The 20358-nt window shown below is 30.8% G+C and overlaps 1 protein-coding gene across 2 annotated transcripts in view; it reads left to right on the forward strand.

The window, feature by feature from the left end:
• The window catches only part of LOC132717808 (muscarinic acetylcholine receptor M2-like), a 247443-nt gene that overhangs the window by 143061 nt on the left and 84024 nt on the right, over window positions 1–20358 (forward strand). For both annotated transcript variants that reach the window (XM_060701406.1, XM_060701479.1), the window contains one exon: window positions 3543–3580. The gene's annotated coding sequence lies outside the window, so the exon portion shown is untranslated. The remainder of the gene's footprint in view (window positions 1–3542; window positions 3581–20358) is intronic.

The raw sequence follows: 20358 nt of genomic DNA on the forward strand, positions 1-20358 counted from the left end.
GCATGTACTGCTTAATATAAGAAAACTCTTCTTTATACTTAAGAAGGCATGTACATAGGACTATATGAAATACAAACAATGATATGGAAGATACAAAACATAGAAAGCGGTGTTGAAACTTAAAATAATATAGATATGTTAAAATATTGAAAATGTTATTTTAGATGAGTTCTTTAAAGTTGTAAAGCTATAGATGGTTATATTACTTCAAATATTACAAAATTTATGAAACAAGGTTGCTAAAAATTTCCAATGTCATTTATATGGCGCAACAATTCAATATAACATAAAGGATCTGAATTTTAAAGCCCGTCTAAAAATATTCTACTGCTATTTTCGGACAGTGTTATAGTGTGTCCGTCTATTTGCTACGAATCTTACAAACTTGTTTTCAGTATAGGTACTGTAATGTGATTTCAATCAAGTAACAATCACAAATAGCGTTTATACTATATTTAACATTTTTAAATAAAAAATATTAGGATTATCAGAATAACTTTTACGCTGAAGAGCGTCTGGTTCAAACAGAGTTCTTTGAATTATACATTTGAGGCATACATGACGTATGCGAAAGAAAAGATCGTTGCTGCTGATATGTGAACTAGCCTTTTGTCACTAATGACAATATCGTGACCAAACTATTGCTAACGATGATCCGATAATGACAAAGGCGTAAAATCAAATGAACATAATTGTCCCGCACATCCTCTTCAATTGAACTTAATTCCGATGGGAAAAATGTTATCGAACTTTATAAAAATGATAATATGCCGATATATCTTATTTGAGAGGTTTCTGTCTTCAAAGAATACAATGGAAATATAAAACAAAGATATGTTTATGCCGCATTGTTAAGGTATAAAAATTTGTTGATTCATAGTTTACTAAGGAAGTATGGAGTCGGAGGATGGAGGATAACATCTTAAGATGTACATTCAATGATGCGCTCCAATGATTGATTGTAACAGCTGTGACAGTACTTTCTTTTAGATGATCGAACTATTCCGAAAGAGTATCGGATTTTTGGCAAAATCACAATAACATCGCCCTTTCTAACTTACAACACTTTCCAGTATACTAAAATGAGTTACAACTATTTATACTCACTAGGTTATCTTGAAGATGTCGTCAGAAATATGACGAAGTAATAAGTATTGAAGATATTACTTTGCTTGTCAACATTATCAAACCATTTTTCATCGGGTTAATTGTCTTTTCTTAAATTTACTTCAAGCATTTTTTTCAGAATTTACTTTTCTGTTCACTTTCCTTATGCAAACTATGGAGGACATAGCCAATCACTCCAATTCAAGTTGTACACTAAATATAGATTGAAATTCATTTTTGTCTTCAAATTGTCTTGTAAGGTACTCAATATGTTTCATTTTCTTTGCTCTAATGCTACACAATTAAGAAATAAGCATAACATAAATTTATCGTCTCTCCATAAATTGAGAGACAATGTTTTTAAGGAGGTTATTACAATGTACTTTGGAAATTAAGTTATCTCAAATGATACTGCTATTGTCCTTATTAAGATATTGATTTCATGTAATAACGTAATGTTCTAATTCATTCTACAATAACAAGATAATGAGAGCTTTGAAGGAAAAGTCTGAATTTTGTAGGCGTGCTTGATATTTAGATTTTGAAATTCTTTTTGGTCTTACCAATATTTTACTTGATTGGCACACACATTCTTTTGCATCTAAAAGGTTCCAATTTCACCAAGGATTCAAACTTTCTCTATCACCGGTTTATAAATGAAGAGGAAAAACCACTAAGACTGCTGGTCTTTTTTAATCAGGCTTATGTGTCTCAATTTGTTTATTATAAGGTTAACACTTGAACTTATATTCACTTTCTTTATTTTCTTAAGTTCTACCGCTTGAAGTATTTCCTTATGGAACAATATTTTTAAGTGGTTAAACATGATAATAAACCATGCATCAGCATTTCAATATTTGAATAAGAAAGGAACACCATGCATTGCATAACATACTTCCTGATCTATGTCAAGCGTTTCTCTATGTTACATTTCCTTCTTGCTTTATACAAACAAGTTACAACGCATATAATTAGTTCAACGGCTACCATTTAGTCTAAGAATAATCTAGTGGGTAGATATACATGATTAAACATAGTTAACAAGGAGTACATGTAAATGTGTATATAAATTTTATTATTATCAGAATAAAAAACAATGATAAACAAGAAAGGACAACATCAATGCACACAGCCCAAAATCGAATAAAAGTCTGCTAAGAAAATATAAATGTCATCATTGACATCTTTAAATTTAGACAATAACATTATTCAAAGTACTAGTTAAAGGGAGACACATGCAAAATTTTCATTTCTTCGTTTTGAATTTTTCATTCATTTATCTGTAAATGTTCTCAAAATGAATACACTAGGCAGTCACAGGAACAAAACTTTACTCCTTATAAATAAAAAAAGGGTGGTTTCCTAACCTGACCCACGCGGGTCAGGTTAGAGCGATAAGATTTCACAAGTCTAGTCACAGTGAACTCTGGAAACTATTAAGAACCGTCAAATGAATGATTTATGTTTGTTTCAATCATACTATAGCCACAATATCTGTAATTGTAACTTCCATGGTTTGTTCAAGTCGCATGACTTGTTTTAAAACTACTCAGTGATTCTGCCGGCGTCTAAATTTCGTTAAACATATATAGGTATATTTAAACTTCAAACCCAAAATATATAGAATATTTACAGAAATCCATGCTGGAACTTTTACAAATGTCATATCAGCGTGATTCGAGTACAAAAGATAGTTTTGATATTTTTGTCATTAATTTGCCTGAGGTAACAAATATAGCTATAATTCGTTAAATGTGAAAGTCCTGAGACGAACTCTCGTTTACAAACATTTAAAGAGTTTCTGATTTTAGTTACAAACAGATTAGTGAAGCAATTATGAAATTTTGTTAACTACCTAAACATGCTTTAATTTAATGCTTTTCTTTATTAAAATCATTGGAGAAATTGAATATTAAAACAAGATGTTATTGTGTTTTCATATCACATCCTTCAAAATTTATTTGTAATGTTTCAATAGCCTGAACTTATGTGCGTGTCGAATAATTTAATGATATTTTTTTATCATTGAAAGGTAGTATTTGTGATACTTTTAGACTTTACTCATTGTTTGCTCCACTCTTGTTTTATCTATTTAACTTTTTAATATGCATCGGAAATAATTGTATAGATATGTAATTATTCTTTGTGAATTTTTGGCGATGTCTCACGTCTTGTCTGATAATATACTGCCGATCAATAATGGAACTTTAGCTCGCATAATTGGAAAGAATGAATTTTATATAGTCAGCACTAGAGTTTATATATACACGTATTAGAGCAATAAAGCTGTACTTTATGATTTACAGGATAAATATATTATTGCACACTCCTTCCTTATCTTTATAAATAGAATATAACCTTCATTTGTATACAATTTACAATACGATAATTGTCGTTTTTCAAGTGTTATTTTTATATTCCTTTTCTCTTTTCAGATGAAATTGCGGGATTAAACACAAGAATGAAAACACATGTAAGTAATGAAAGTTATACCATTCATGGTTATTGTTTCAGTAATACTGTTATAACATATTTTAAATATATTGCTGTTCTCGCTACACACTTTAAAATTACTAATTTACCCATATAAACACGGACATTAAAGTACATTGATATTAATCATTCATAGTAAGAAATCAATGTTTAATATATCTTAATTATTGGTGCTTATGCCTTAAAGCAAACAACTTATAATAATTTACAATCTTAAACTATAATAATGCATGCACTTAAAAGAAGCATTGATTGTAATACGTAATTTTTTGCTAACAAAAATGCAGTTTAAATTATTTCCTATTCAAACAGTTAAAAAAACTTATCAGCCTTGATATTCATATATGTGTGTACTTCTTAAACATTAAGTCAAACTCCCCATATGCAAATGGAGAATAAAATTGTTAATTGTATCATAAAACGACAAACTGCATATTTGTTGGACAAATTTATATATCTTTCGTGATCGACTAGCTTATTTGCTTTCTGAAACTGCAATTACATGTTGGCATCTGACTCGAGATGACTGACATACCGAATACTTTCTTTGTCTTGTAATCGATAATTTGATATTGTAAATGAGCGTTTGCAGAATATCCTGTGGTCATTTCCTATTTACTTTAGCCATGATATTAAACAACATACGACACATCAACTCATCGATTAGGAAGGAATTTCTTAAGATTTAGTGTTCGTCACATTATAGTGGTTTTTAAAATTCACAAAAAATATTTTAAATTGGCAAATCAAACTTGTGTCTTATTATAGATTACATATATTTTTTTGCTTTTGTATATCGAGGAATTGGTTTTAAATTATACAGAATTTATTTTAGTTCGATTGTGTAGGAAGCTATAAGCTTATAGACACACTTACGAATCCGTTCCTGGAACCAACCAGTACTGAGCAATGATTGTAAAGGTTCTTGTTTCTCCACGAAACAACGACTTGCCCCTGACGGGGTTTGAACCCATGCGGCTAGCGATCATGAGATTACTAGTCCGACGCGTTAACCACTCGGCCATGCCGCCACTTATATCGAGGAATTGACTTCCTTTATTAATGATATTGAACATGTTTTGTCTTTACTGTAAATATATGAACGTGTTAGTCATATTATATGTTATTTAAACAATAAATAAGGAGGAGGTTGATTTCAACAAAATAAAGAAAAGGAAGCAAGATAAGATACAAACTTTAAAGTAATATTGTGGTAGTTCTTGCATATTTATAATGTTCTTTGTATGTAAACGTCCGGCAGGAGAATCATAAAAGTTAACTTATTACACAGCATGCCACTCTTTGGGTTCGAAGAAATGTTGTCCTTAATAAATGTCAAACTTATAGAAAGTATATCGTATTTGTTTCAGTGTTTTTTAAACATTTTATAAGTTGGATTTAGTTTGAGAAGCAAAAATGAAAGGAAACTACCATATACAAAATATCCAATTCTTACTTTGCTACATTTAATATTTTCCGCGTACATTTCCATCTCAGGATCAAACGAAAATATACTATAGGAATTCTTTTCGTTGAACAAATATATGTTTTTCAGGATATCTGCTGTAATAGAAAATTTATGAGATGAAAGATTTTTTTCCTTTCAACGGCTATGGTGATGATTTTTATGCGTATTTATACACACGTTTATTATTTTGTGTAGTTAATAGATATAAACGCATTTATGTATAATTAATAAATATGCATTGTAATGTTCATTTAGAGAGAACCCCTTTGAATAAGATACTACATATTATTGAATATCACGTTGCCAACATGAAAATAAATACTTCTTTAAAAACTATGTATGAAGGAAGTCAAGACAGATTGCATTAACAGCTGGGTCATAAAACCAGCCCCTTTTCTCTCTGTAAAAACAAAGTCCGGATGTTTTGCACAAATGCTGACTACTTAATTGATCCATTACAATTTAATTAGCTCCTTTATTTATAGGCTTTGTTTACATATCTTTTGCCATAGGAAATCAGTTTCAGCAGCAATTTCCACCATTACTTATTTCTTAATTGCTGCTTTCGTCAAGCATTCAAAGTTGCATTGAATTTATCACAAATGCATTCTCATGACGTAATTTAAAAGAATTCCATGAAAAATTTCTAAACAAGATATTTTAAATTGACTCATTCAGTGAAATGCAAGATAATTAAAAGATAAAAGCCTAAGGGTATTTAGGCCATTGTTTTCTCGTTTAAGGCACACGCTTTTTATTACTAGGGGACCATACGCCGCTTTTCATGGAATGGCACGGAAGTGTCACATTGAAGGTTCCATGATAACCGCCGTATGAACACATCTGCGGATGTTTCTAAATTCAAAATTTTACTATTTCACGTTTAAATGTTGAATTCTGCTTAAGCCGGTGCTAGGGGGCGTGGACGGTAACTTGCACTTTCCAGTACCGTCCATGAACAGGCTCAATCAAACCGAGCCTGCAACATTTTCAATTTTGCCGTGTTGGGCTTTCTTTAGGGATTCTGTATTTATCTATTTTAATAAATAACAAAACATTTCACGTTTCGATTGGTTTCTGTGGAGTATGGCATGATTTGTTTATTTCCTCTTTAGATAACAGATAAAACGATTTCCTGTATGTGTTCTTGATGTTTGTTTTGATAGTGTTTGAATAGGTTTCGTTCACACTGTTTAAATGGGTATCGTTAACAATATTATTAATTTAAAATAACAATTTGTTTTTTTTTCTAGGATATCACCCCTTAACAACATATACTTGGAATCACATATTTTCTTACTTTATCGCTTCATCGTTCATAGCCATTGGTATCTGAACATATTGGTACTGATACCTTCCTAAAATACATGTCTCTTGCACTAACCTTTGTATGTGACAGGTACATATTGATTTGATTTAATGTTTACCGCCTATTTGTCATGAAGAGGCATGGGTTGATTTTTTTTTTCATCCAGTTCTTTCAATTTTCAATGAGTGAAGAAGGTGCGATTGCAAGATATGAGAAACAATTTAAATTATCTTTAACCACAATACCATGAAAATATTTATTATCTGAATCGGATGAAACCCCTTGAAATGCCATCCAAAATTATCATGCGAAACTACTTCAAATTATCTGCTCAATCCTCTTGATTTATAGCTTTTTTTGTGTATAACACTGTTCGTGTAACCATGTAGCAAATCTGATCTATAAACTGAAGAAAGTCTTTACTTTCCAATAGAACTTTGAGTTGATAAGGTTTCTTAAGTTTTCAAGTGCGCTTTTAAATTGTAGAAGGTGCATGTTGTTTTATTGACAGTGATATGTCTTCCTTAGTTTATTTTATCAGATTGGTTTGGTGGACAACACATTCTGAGGCAACGAAACAAAAACTCTTTAAATGTCTTTACTTTACAGTGCTTTTGTTTGAGTCCTCAGCAGTACTAATGCTGCTGACCGTTTTAAGGCGGCGCCCTCTGTGTTCCTCAGATGTATGTCTTTGTTGTTTCATACCGTTTTGATGACACTTTTGTTTGTGTCCCTTGTTGTTTACATCTTCGATAATATTTTCCCTTTTGCCACTTGATTTCTTTCTCATTTTGACCCTCTTTTCCCCTAATCACGTATCACCTTCCCTGTGCCCCTTTACTTTGTGGGTTAATAAATCAATCGGTTATTTGTTTTCATTAATTTTCTTGTCGGTTATTATTTAATCTTTTTAAGTATCATTTAAATGATTAGCCTGTCCGTGCTCTGCCGTGCGCCCTGTCCTGTTTTTGTTTGGGGTCCTCCTCGGCTCCTTGCCACTTGTTCTTGTTACTGGGTCGAGTGGGTGATGCGTTCATTAAACGCCGCCTTTCCTTGTTGATCTTGTTTACCATATTGTTCTAATTACTGGTGTCCATTCATCTAAATATTGTCATACTGCATATGTAAATATATCCGTAGTTTTGATTTATTATTACTTTATTCCTGGTTCTTCCTGTTCTATAACATTGTGTTTGCTGGATTAAATTTTATAAAACATAATAATAACTGAATAAATATGTACAATAAACAAATAATAAACAAATACATAAATAAACAATTTGTTATCACATTTCTGCTGACTAGCACACTTTATCTGACTATTAAAGACATTTTCTCAGGGGGGATATAATACTTATTACGTGATCATTTGACATGTGCAGTCGGCACACTCGTTCTCAATAAAGCGTTGGTAACGTAATACTTTAGGTTATGGTTCCTAAAACTTAATTAATCCGACATAAAAGTGTCTCAGCTAACACATTTTAATTACAATGTCATCCGACGTCTTTATTTGTCGAGGATATTTCCTGTTACAATGTTTTTGATATTAATAGAAATTAATTGGCATTGTGTCTGAAAGATGATAGGGATATAATAAGGGTGTTCTTCACTATTTTTGTGTTCCTTCAAAGTTAATATAGAAACTGTTGTCCATTGGGTGTTTATAAGTACAAAAACGCAAAAGTGATTTCCTACATACTGTCCTTTCTACTATATTATATGGCTTTCTACATGTTTGGCTAAGCATCAATTGAAAAGTTAGAAAGATGATGAAGACAAAGAAAGAGATATAATAACAGGCAAAATGAACAAAGAGTCAACAATGATAAGGATTGTTGCAATTGCAATAAATAGATACTTTGTACTTACATAAGAAAATGGTCATTATTCTATCACAAAAGGAATTACAGGACTTGTTGTCTAGCATTCCTAGTTTATGCGTTGTTAAAATTAATAACAAAAGTAACACGCAGCCCGACAACATCCAGCCTCATTGAATTATCAGGAATTAAGCCAGTGGTGCACCAAACAGAGACAATGCAAAAATGGGGTAGGAAAAAAAAGGACGGACAGGTGGCGAGTTAATTAATTACATAAAAATGCCATATAAAAAACAAAGATCTAAATCTGGAGCTTTTTGGTGATATAGTTTAATTTGGTATAACAACACTGAGAATGGACTGGAGCAAAGCGTTTAAGGCAACAGTACAGTCCTTCTTTATCTTCCATTCTTACAGGAATAAGCTCCGGAAATACCAGTAAACTGAATATGTATAATGATTGTTAGTTTCTTTGGCGCACGATCATTCGTAATGCAGATTAATTTATATGCTCAATGACCGAATATTATGAAATTTCCCGATGGGAGAGAAAATCCGTTTAATCCAATCATCTCACTTGATTGTATTTGCAGCAATAAACCGATTACTGACATTTATATTATTAACTTACAGAATACGATTAATTTAAGTACATTTTCTTGTAAGCGATTATCTTATTAGTATTGTCGCTGTTAGTACTGTTGACATTACTATAATAAAGCTAAGTTGTATCATTTTTATTGCACTAGTTGTTGAAGAAATAAAATTTAAAAAAAAATGATAGAGAAATGGCAACAATTATTTCCTTTGAAGGAACAAATAGAAAACTTCTTTTATAACTTATGAGTATAACAAAGAACGTCTAAACATAATCTGTCAAACTACGAACATAAAAGATCTTTACACAATAAACGATCTCAATCAATTTGAAGTGCCGTCTGTCAAGATTTACATATGCCTTCTTTTCAAAATCTGCAAGTGAAAAGCTGACGGAACATAATACGTTTAGTTCGTAATTGGATGCACGGCGATGTAATAAGAAAAAAGGTTAAGATCGTCTCTGTGTGTGGTAATGGCAAATCAGGAAATATTTTTGAAAAGGAGAAAAATCGATTCCTAGAATATTGACTGCTTTAAATACAGAAACGAAAACAAAGAAAGCTTGTTAAAGAATACCCAGACAGTTGTAGTACTTATATGCATCGATATAATATTATAAGATGAAAAAGACATGGATATGTCATATCAAGTGCATATTTTGCAGACAATTACTTGATATATATAGAGTTATATGTTTGTTTGTTTGTTTATTAATTAATACCTATATTTGTACCTTACTTTTAATGTTAACCACCCGCTGCAAGTAAAAACAAAATAGAACTTCTTGATATTAAGTGAAAACAAATAAGTAAACATATTATGAACATAATATTCTGTAAATTATCAATAACATGAAATAAAAATCTAAAATGTTCAGGTTAACTTTATGATAGCAATCCAATGTACTTAAGAAGTCATGTTATCGAAATAATTATAATTTAAATAAAGATCATATCATAATTATTTACCATATATTGTATGTTTTACATATTTTGATGACTTTTCTATTGATAAAAGCTACAACTTTTAACATTTCAAACGAATGAAAAAATGCTAAAAAATTGAACCTGCAGTAGCACATCATGTGTGTAAGAAATGTAATGCTAAAGTGACAGAATTTTACATTTTTACCAATTTTTTAAAAAAAAAATAGTTAAAATAAAAACGTTTGTGACAATCACGTACGAAAGATTAACGTACGATCTAATAATTCTTCTTTCACTATCTCGTCCCGAAATTATTGTTGACATGAGCGCAACCAAGTTGTTTCCGTGACCCAATGTATCAGATACAGCTAACACTCTCAATAAAACGCTGAAAATATATTTGTAACACTGAATATTTATACGCAATCAGTTAGAATTTTTAGTGTCTGCGTTTGTCATGTAATTTAAGTCCCTTGTCGAAACTGAATAATTTGCAATTCTGTACCACTGTAAGAACTTTCACACAGTAACTGATTTTGACAAAGTTAGAGATTCAGGGGAATGAGTTCGATCTTGTACTTCAGGGAAGGTACTTGACCATTTAATGTAGTTCAATGTGCTATGTTCCATTTTGGTTTATTTGTATAAATAAGTTTTGTTTTTTAAAAAGGCCTGAATCTTGTGAATTTTGGTTAAATGATAGATTTCAAAATTGTCTACATTCAATTTGTTGTTTTTGTTAAACCCTTATCATTTACTCATTGTTCACTTGACTCTTGTGTACTTGTTTTATATTCAACGAAAGTTATTGTACAGTCTACAATTTTCATAGAAATGCAATTATTATTGGTGAATATTTGGCAATGTCTCACGGCTTTTCAGATAATATACTGTAGATCAATAATGGAACTTAAGCTCGTATAATTGGAAAAAAATGAATTTTATATAGTCAGCACTGGAGCATAATAGAAAGTTAATAGATACAAGAGAAATAAGGCTGTACTGTATGATTAATTGCGTACATAAGACACCACACTTATAATACACTGTCCTTTCTAATCCTTAACAGCGTTTGTGTATATAGTTCGCTATATTATATTGCTTTTTAATTTATTCATACTCCCCTACACATTTCATTTAATTTGTTTCGACTTGACAAGCATCCATGAAATGAACAGTTAAATATTCGGATATTTTTTTATTCGACATAAACATAAATTGGGTTCCTTTTCATTATTAGATCAAAACGAAACTATACATTATGATATTATTTAGTTGAACAAATAAAACCATTTCAGGATGAAACATTTCATAACTGCTATAATAAAAAGTTCATCAGATGAAAGATTTGTTTCCCTTTCAAAGACTGAGGTAGTGTTTTTGCACTTAATTAGTATTTATACAACAGTACTATTGCGTAGTCAATAAATATAAACGCATTAATATATTTATATAATTGGCATATTAATGTTCATTTACAGACAAATATCCTTTGAATTAGGTACTTCTTATTATTGAAGGTTACAACAAACAAAACTTGTTGACAACATCAGAAGAACGCTTCTATGATAAACATGTAGCAAGGTTAAAACAAATTGCGTAAACATCTGAGCAATAAAACCAACCCCATTTCTCTTGGAAAATCTTAAAGCCGGATGTTTTGCACCAATGTTGACTATTTCAATGATTCATTACCGTTTAATAAGCTCCTATGTTTAAAGGCTTTGTTTACATATCTGTTGCAGTAGGAAATCAGTTGTTTCACCCTTACTTCTTTAGAAAGTGCTGCTTTCGTCAAGCATTCAAAATTGCATATTAAAATTAACACAGATACAGTTTCGTTATGTAATTTGAATGAACTTAATAACAAAATGTCTAAAATATGGAAAAAACGTCACAAGGACAGGCAGCGTTAAATGAACCATATAATTAAAAACTACTTCATTCAGTGAAATGCAAGATACAAGTTGAAAACCTTACGGTATTTAAAATAATGAAACATGTAAAATATCGATTGGTACCTATCAAGTATTACATGTCTTATAAGATTGTCATGATGTGTTCTTTTCGTAAGTTATGGTTTTTACTTGTATGTGTTTTTATTAATTTATTGTTTTCTGACGTATATATTGAATTTATCTAATGTTTACAGTCCATTTCTGTAATGAGGCATTGATGAGATTTATAATTGTTTCTATCAATTCCTTCGTTAAGAAATCAATTCGAAGGAAACGGCGGTACGAGTAACAAAACAACTGAGATTTTTTTACCTACACATCCCTGAAACAATTTATAACCTGTACGGAAACCCTTAAAATACCATCAAAATAATTATGCAAAACTACTTTGAATACTCTTGATTTATAGAGTGCGTATATCATACTGTCCCTGTAACAATTCTGATATAGCTGAATTATAAACGGAAGGGTTGATACTACTTTCCAATTTCCATAAAAAATGCATATATAAATGCAGGCTTTACAATACGTATTTCAGCAGACAATAAGTATTTAAAGCTTCTGATATTAATTGATATTCGTAATTGTTTGCATTACTCTTAATTTCCTCAACATGACCAGTCTTTACTAATATTGCTTTTGTCAGGTTAAGTTAAATTACTGATGTCAGTTTCTCTACATATTGTCATATTGTACCTTAAGTAAATAAATCCTTAATTTTATTTCGTGACCTTATTCCTTATTCGCTTTGTTCCTTATCACTTTGTATCCACTTTGCCAAATTAAATTTTATAAAAAAAATTTTTACATCACATTTCTGACTTGCAAACATCATTTGATTATTATAGACATTTTCTCAGTGGGATATAATACTAATAACGTGATCATTTGACAAATGCAGTCGACACACTCATTATGAACAAACCGTTGGTAACGTTATACTTTATGTTATGGGCAATCAAAAAGTCCCTAAAACTGAATTAATCCTGCATAAAAGTCGGACAGCTATCACTTTAATTACCATGTCATCTGAGGTATTCATCCGTCGAGGTTATTTTTGAAACTTTTTTTCCGATATTTATAGAAATTAATTGTCTTTGTGTCTGGAAGAGGATATGGATGTTATTAATTTGTTATTTACTACTTCTATGTACTTCTTTGTACTTCATGTTGCATAACAGTTTAACTGTTGTCCACTGAGTTTTTATTAGTACAAATGCGCAGAAGCTGTTTTCTATTGTCCTATCTAATATATAAATATGCTTTTCTACAGATATGACAAAACAGCAATTGAAAAGTTAGTAAGATGAAGACACATTCGAAATCTAAAAACCCCTTTTAAAATCAACCAAAGTATTAGCTCCACAAGCTTATTTGACAGTCGACACAATACCTTACAGTTCAACGTTTAACAAAGACAATCTCCCGCTTAGTCCAACGACATTCAAGAGAATTTGCTGCTAATGCATTTGAATAATATATCATAACATTATTATTACAAAAGTTATCAAGTTGTAGCATTTTAAATAAATAGTAAGTTACATAAGAAAATAAAGTTATACATAAAAAATAAAGTTAAAACGGGTCAGTTATTCTATGATAACAACGAAAGTGCAAGACTTGTTGATTAGTAGTAACCTTAGCAGACGAGACGCCATCATAGTATGCAACACCTTCTAATACAATATTGCTCAATACCATACCATTGAAAATGATCTGTGGAGCAATTGAGAAAGTGCAAATAACGGGGCAGATGAGAGGAGGGCGAACAGATAGCTAGATAAGATAGTCATACCGTCATTTTATACTAAACTGAAGCCTGGTGTATTCAAAGCAATCAAGAAAAATATGAGCTACATCTAGAGCTTTTCTTTAGATAAAAATTAATTCAGGGTGACCCTAAAACAAAAGAATACTTTCAGTCTACATTAGTGTCAGTTTGTTTTCCTTTTATAACCAGAACAAAAAAAATAAGCCGAGTTAATCTGTATCATGGTTTATACGGTCATTTAAAATGCAGATTAAATATTCTCAAAACGATTGAATATCATGGAATTACCCGATGAGAGGGACAATCCGCTGAATTCAATCATCTCACTTGATTGTATTTTTAAGTAAACGATAAAGGTACATTTTCTTGTAAGAGATTAGCTCATTAGTATTGTCGTTTTAATATTATCTCAGCCAGCTATGTTATGTCCCTTTTTTGTACTAGTCGTTGAAGATGATAATTAGAACAAGATATGTCCAAGACATTTGTTGCTTGCCTGATCAAAGATATGCACTTTGAGTTATGCCTGTTAAAAGACTTCAGCCAAATCTCCTGAACTTATTTTGATTTGTTTTCACTACTCTGGATGATATATATAAAATTTTCTTTATTTTTTTACTACATTTAACTGCTTCAGGGAAGCAAGGACAAGGGGAAAATACCGATACAGATATAACAACAATACTTTCCTTTCATGGAACAAATAGGAAACTATTTCTAGAACTTATTAGTATTCAAAAGTACGTCTTAAGCAACCTTATTATCCTTATAAGCTCCGATCAGTTCCTAACATTTATTCATTTGATGTTTTCAATGGAGCTTGTCAAATATGTTACCTAATCTGTCAAACTGGAAAAAAAGATTTTTACAATATAAAAGATCTCAATCAATATGAAGTACAGTCCGTCAAGCTTCACAAATGTCCGCAAGTGAAAAGCTGGCGGAACATGATACTTTTTAGTTCGTAATTGGATGCACGGCGGTGTAATAAGAAAAGAAGGATAAGACCATCTCTGTGTATAGCAAAACAACAATCAGAAAATTTATATTAATAGAGAAATTGTCTCTTTCTTTCTAGAATATTGGCTGCAAGTAATACAGTTAAAAACAAAGAAAGCTTGTTAAAACGTAGTAAGACAATTGTAGACTTAATATGCATTGAAATGGTCCAATAAAGGAAATAAAATATGGATATATCGAACTAATCACAAATCTGCCTACAATGACGTACCTCAAAGTAAAGCGGCTTTTGAATAATTTTAACATTGTAAAGTACATAAAATACCGAAACCAGAAATGTGTCTAAATACTGGCAAATATTTTTTTTTCGAAACTCGGTCCCTAAATGTAATATTTTAACTTAAAGTAAAAGCAGCCAAATAAATTGTTTTCGTGACCTTAATTATGAATTCCAGTGAACAATCTCGTTCAGAATTCTTAAATCATATTTACATCACTGAATAATAATGATACTCAATCGGCAAGCATTTCTAGCAGTCATAAATTGACAAAGCCTGCGTTTGACAAGTTATTTAAGTCCCCTGCCGATAATGTATAATTTGCAATTCCATTCTATGACACTGTTAAGTATAAGAACGTTTACAGAAAAACTGATATTGGTAGAGTTTAAGTTTTCGGTCTCGGTAGATTTATTAATCATTCATTGGTGTTCGCCATATCACTTCATATTTTAGAAAAGGGTATACAAGTCTACCATATCGTATTATTTTTGATAATGCTTATCAACAGTAAAATTATATTATTTCGACAATCTTATGGTCAAGTTATGAGAGAGTGACCATATAAAATGTCTCTGTTTTGTCACGTGAATATTGTGTATGAACTGAATTATATACATACGGGGACAAGACTCTTTTGCAATGCGAATTCCTCTGTTTAAAATTGGAAAGGTGACTTTAATCACTTTGATCAGAGTTTAAAACATAATGTTTCAGGTATTTGATCCCGTTTTTATTATTAACACCTTTGCACGTGAATTAAAACATTACTCTGTATGTTAAAAGAATATAAATAATGCCATTGAATTGTAATTATATTTATGTTTTAATGCTTTTTTGTATTCATGTAAATTTGATTGTAATTAACTAATTTAAAATTAACCCATATGTCGTCGTGCACTGCAAAAAGTAACATTAATTAAATAGATGGATTCTGGCAGGATAAATCTATAATCATAATGAGACTTGTGGGCGGATTGTATCTAATTTTAGATATCAGATGTTTTCCCTTTCATCAACGGCCAAAACTGTAAGTGTAGTGTCATTCTTTTCGTAGTTTCTATTTTATATATTAAGCTTTTGGGTGATATAATACGACTGGGACAAATTGAGTTATAGAACGAAATTTGGAGTTCTCAACGTAACAAAACTGTCTGAAAGTACCAGTTATTTGTACGTAACAGCTACTAACTCCATTTGACAGACAACTATTTGTGTTTAAGCTAAGAATGTCGGGACATTATGAAATTATCCCATGGGATGTGAAATCCATTATGTCCCATCATCTCCCTTCATTCTATTCACTTCTGTAAGCTAATTATCGTTTCCCATTTTATCATACTAGATATACAAATGCGTTAAAGGTACAATATTTAGGAAACCATTATATCCTAATCCATATGTTTTATCCTTAAAAGAAATGTTGCATCTATGCTTTATACAAAATCTAGTTGTTTCAATTTCAACATTTTTTTTTAAGTAAGATTGTAATTTGTGATAATTTGTACTTATACGAACACGTATACATCTACTGATTGAAGTCAAACATCATTGAATACAAAAATGAAGGATGTATCATAATTATATAACAACAGCATTAAAAGAAAGGCATAAATATTGTAATAATATATTAAGTATATCTAAACATTTAAAAAGTATGTTTTCTTCACGAGACGTCGTGTAATAATCAGCATGTTCAAAGACAGGAACCATTTAGAACGCCGAAATCTTTTTTAAAATGTTGCAGGTTCGGTTTGATTGAGATGCTTATAAACAGTATTTGTCAATTTTAGCGACCGTGCAAGCCCCTAAGTACCGATCTAAACATACTTTATCATAAACCAACCCAGGACAATTTAAATGATCTTTATTTGTTTTATCAGCATTTGAACATTGACACTGTGTCTTTGTTTATAGAAGACAATAATGTTTCAGTTAAAAGTGTTAACATATATACCAGACATCAACCCTAGGGTATTGACATACTACTGTGTTTGTATACTTATAAAGCAAATAATTAACGGAGGGACATTTATAATACATTGACAAAAGATCTTTTTTATCATTAAAAATTTTGGAAAACAAACGCACTTGACGTCCGTTTATCGTGCTTTACACGTTTTCGAGTTTTAGTTTCTTTATATTTCTAATAAATATTTAACTTAAAATGGTTTGTTTTGCCGAACACTGGTTTATAACACTGGATGCGTTCATTAATCGCGACCTTTCCTTGTTGTCTTGTATTTTATTATGGCTAAATTATCAATATATGAGTAAAGGTATATTCTCTTTAAAATCGTTACTGCATGAATTATAATTGATTATTTGTCAGTTTATAAGCCAAATTTGTGCCTTATTTGGAACATTTATTAAACACATGCATTCTAATATCATAGCTGTAAAAATGAATTTGAAACACGTGCAAAATCCCCAATTTCCGAGAGAACTACCATCTAACATTGTTGCAGGAATTGTGTATATAAAGGTAATAAATGAAGTCCCTGTAGATCCGTGTACATTCGTAAATGAGGCCGTTTTGATCAAAACACCGCTACCAATGATCCGTTAATGACAAAGGTAGAGAATTAATTGCAACAGAGGTCCCCTGGCACCGTCTTTGATTTCAAAATGTAATCAAGTTTTCTTGGAATCAGATGAACCTGATCTTATTATATCTCTTAACCCTAATATAAAACAACGCAGTGTATTAGTTAGTAAACCTCTTATTTCGTCATACACTTCTTTTTTTAAATATCATGTTTTCTGCATTCAGATATACAGTTACAAGCTCAGATTAAATGAGATAAAAGCCGCTTTCATTATTGGTACCATTGAATGTAGAATTAATAGAAATGTTGTTACATAACAAAGCTTCCAGGTTCATCCAGGAGTTTGTTAAACAAGATAGTTATATAATAACATCATTATTCAGAAACATTGCTTTGCGATATAAAATACTTTAAAGGGTCATTATGCCTCTGAAATGTTACCATTTTTATTTTACATTTTTTTCTATTTTGTTATCGTATAACAGTTTCAAAAATACTTATTTGCCATATAATAAACTATCTTTGCTTCGTTTGCTCTGTTGGGAATTTGTATAATCCTAGTGAATTTGTATTATGTATGTGAGTCAAAATGCTACTTTGGTTACAATAAGTGCACATTCAACGTTACTTTTGCAGCTTTGTAACACCCAACATACTATTAATCATTCATCAAAACATTATTTAACACAAGTTTGACATGTCGAAAGAAATTAATAAATATGTATTTCTATATATAATAGGCATAAAAAAAGATTTAAAACGCAGCTTATAAACTCCTGTCATATATCCTCTGAGAAGATAAAATTGATTAAGGTAACCAAGCAGAAACGCTAAGATAATGCACATAGTAATTAGATGTTTTTTGTTTTAAAATGCATTAAATTTGATCCGTTATTAAATGTTCAATACTCCTAGGCAGTATATTTGATAATACTAGATTTACATGGACATGTTATCACTTATCTATCTTCTACTCAGACTATGTGTCTCCATGCGCTGGAGGCTTACACTGGTATCTGTACAATCTATTATGTACATACGAATTGATTGATTGTTCCAGTATTGACAAGGTTTTTCCCTTGATTAAACTGAAGGGAAAATTGCTCTACTTTTCGGAGATATTTGTACAATTGAATTTCGTACTATTCCATGTAATATTCTCAATATATAAATTGAAAGAAAATCAACCAAATCCTATTTTCACTCAGAAAATTCTTAGTAAGATGTGAAATTTAAAACTTATAGTCAGTTGAATGTTGATACTTTTTTCTTCTTCTATAATCACGACATTAAATACTACATCTAGCGATAAATTTAGAACCAAATGATTTTATTAATATTATTCCACAAACTGTAATTCGCATGAAAGCTGCAAAATTGTTTTTCTGATCTATTTGAAGAGTTCCGTAATCCAATATCTTGTAAGCTGCCAGGATGATATTTACAACGCTGAGTATTGATACAAAAATAAGAAAGAGTTTCTGAAGTGTCATAAACTGACAATGGCTGCGTTTGACGTGTTATCTTAGTCCCTGGCTGATAATGAATTACTTGTAATTCTATGCCATTGAAATGGAACCAGCAATTTCTTGAAAGTACTAATGATGACAGTGTTAAGCGTTTATTGAAGGCTTGTGCCGATCTAATTTAATAACTTGGTAACTATTTTTGACACCATAACTTTCGTAATAAAAAGATGTGTGTTGTTCATTGGGAACTATCAACTAATTTTACTACATTAGGACACGAATCAGTTGTTAAACCTTAAGCGTTCCATTTCAACTATCTAACATTTATAATAGAAATAATTATTATAAGGGCAGAATTTGTGATAATGCGCAAATTCTGGAAAGGATTGCTGTTTAGATGGCGAAATACCTAAAACTTATCAAATGTAAAAAATAAAGAATCATTCTTATTTCATAGGTAACGTTTTCACTTAACCTTTAGACACGTACACTTTACTAATTGTAAAGTAGTATATATACTTAATAACGGAACAAATTATAACAGAGTGTCAATTATGATAACGACTGTAGCAATTTTAATAAAAAAGCTACTTACATAAGAAAATGGTCAAACAGGTCACTTATTGTATCACAAAAGAAAATAACAAAACTTGTTGTCTACTTACTATAGTTTATGGTTTGTTAATGCCAGTAAGGAAAGTAACGGCCGCAGTTAGTTTATTAATTACAATATACGTTGAGCTGGAGCCTGATATGTAATGCCGAAAACAATCGAACTCCATCTGAAGATTTGTTTTGGTAATACAATTTAATTTTGGATCAAGCCTACACTGAGAGCGAACTGAAACAAAGCTTTACAGGCGACATTTCTAATACCAGTCAACTTAATATGACTGTATAATGGTTGTTAGTTTCTTTGGCTCACGATCATTTGAAATGCAGATTTATTTATGCTCAAAATGACCAAATATCATGAAATTTCCCGATGGGGGAACATCCGTTAAATCCAATCATCTCACTTGATTGTATATGCAGCAATAAGCCGATTAATGATTCTCATATTACTGGTTTACGGAATACAGTAAATTTGAGTAAATTTTCTTGTAAGCGATTATCTAATAGGTATTGTTGCCATTAGTATTGTCGCAGCTAAGTCGTGTCAATTATATTGCACTTGTTACTAAAAGAAAAAATGATGATTAGCAAAAATATCTCCTTTGCTTTATCCGAGATATTCACGTTGGAATATGTCTCATGAACATTTTCTAATACCTATATATTTTCGTTTGCACAACTCTTGAGGATATATATACAGATATTTCGTTTTTACTAATCTTAATCGCTTTTTATAGACACAAAGACAAGAAAAAATGATAGAGATATAGAAACTATACTTTCCTCCCATGGAATAAATAGAAAACCTTTTTTTTATAATTCAGGAGTATATAAAAGTATGACTCAAGTAACCGTATCACTGTTGCATGCTCCGACCAATTCCTTGCATTTATTTAATAGCTGGTTTCAATGGCACTTGTCAAATATGTTACCTAATCTGTCAAATTGGAAAAAAGATCTATACACAATAAAAGATCTCAATCAATATGAAGTGCCGCCTGTCAAGCTTTCTTTTCAATATCTGCAAGTGAA

Source organism: Ruditapes philippinarum, unplaced genomic scaffold (genome assembly GCF_026571515.1).
Source record: "Ruditapes philippinarum isolate M1 unplaced genomic scaffold, ASM2657151v2 ctg30_1_1_1_1, whole genome shotgun sequence".
NCBI classification, from domain to species: domain Eukaryota; kingdom Metazoa; phylum Mollusca; class Bivalvia; order Venerida; family Veneridae; genus Ruditapes; species Ruditapes philippinarum.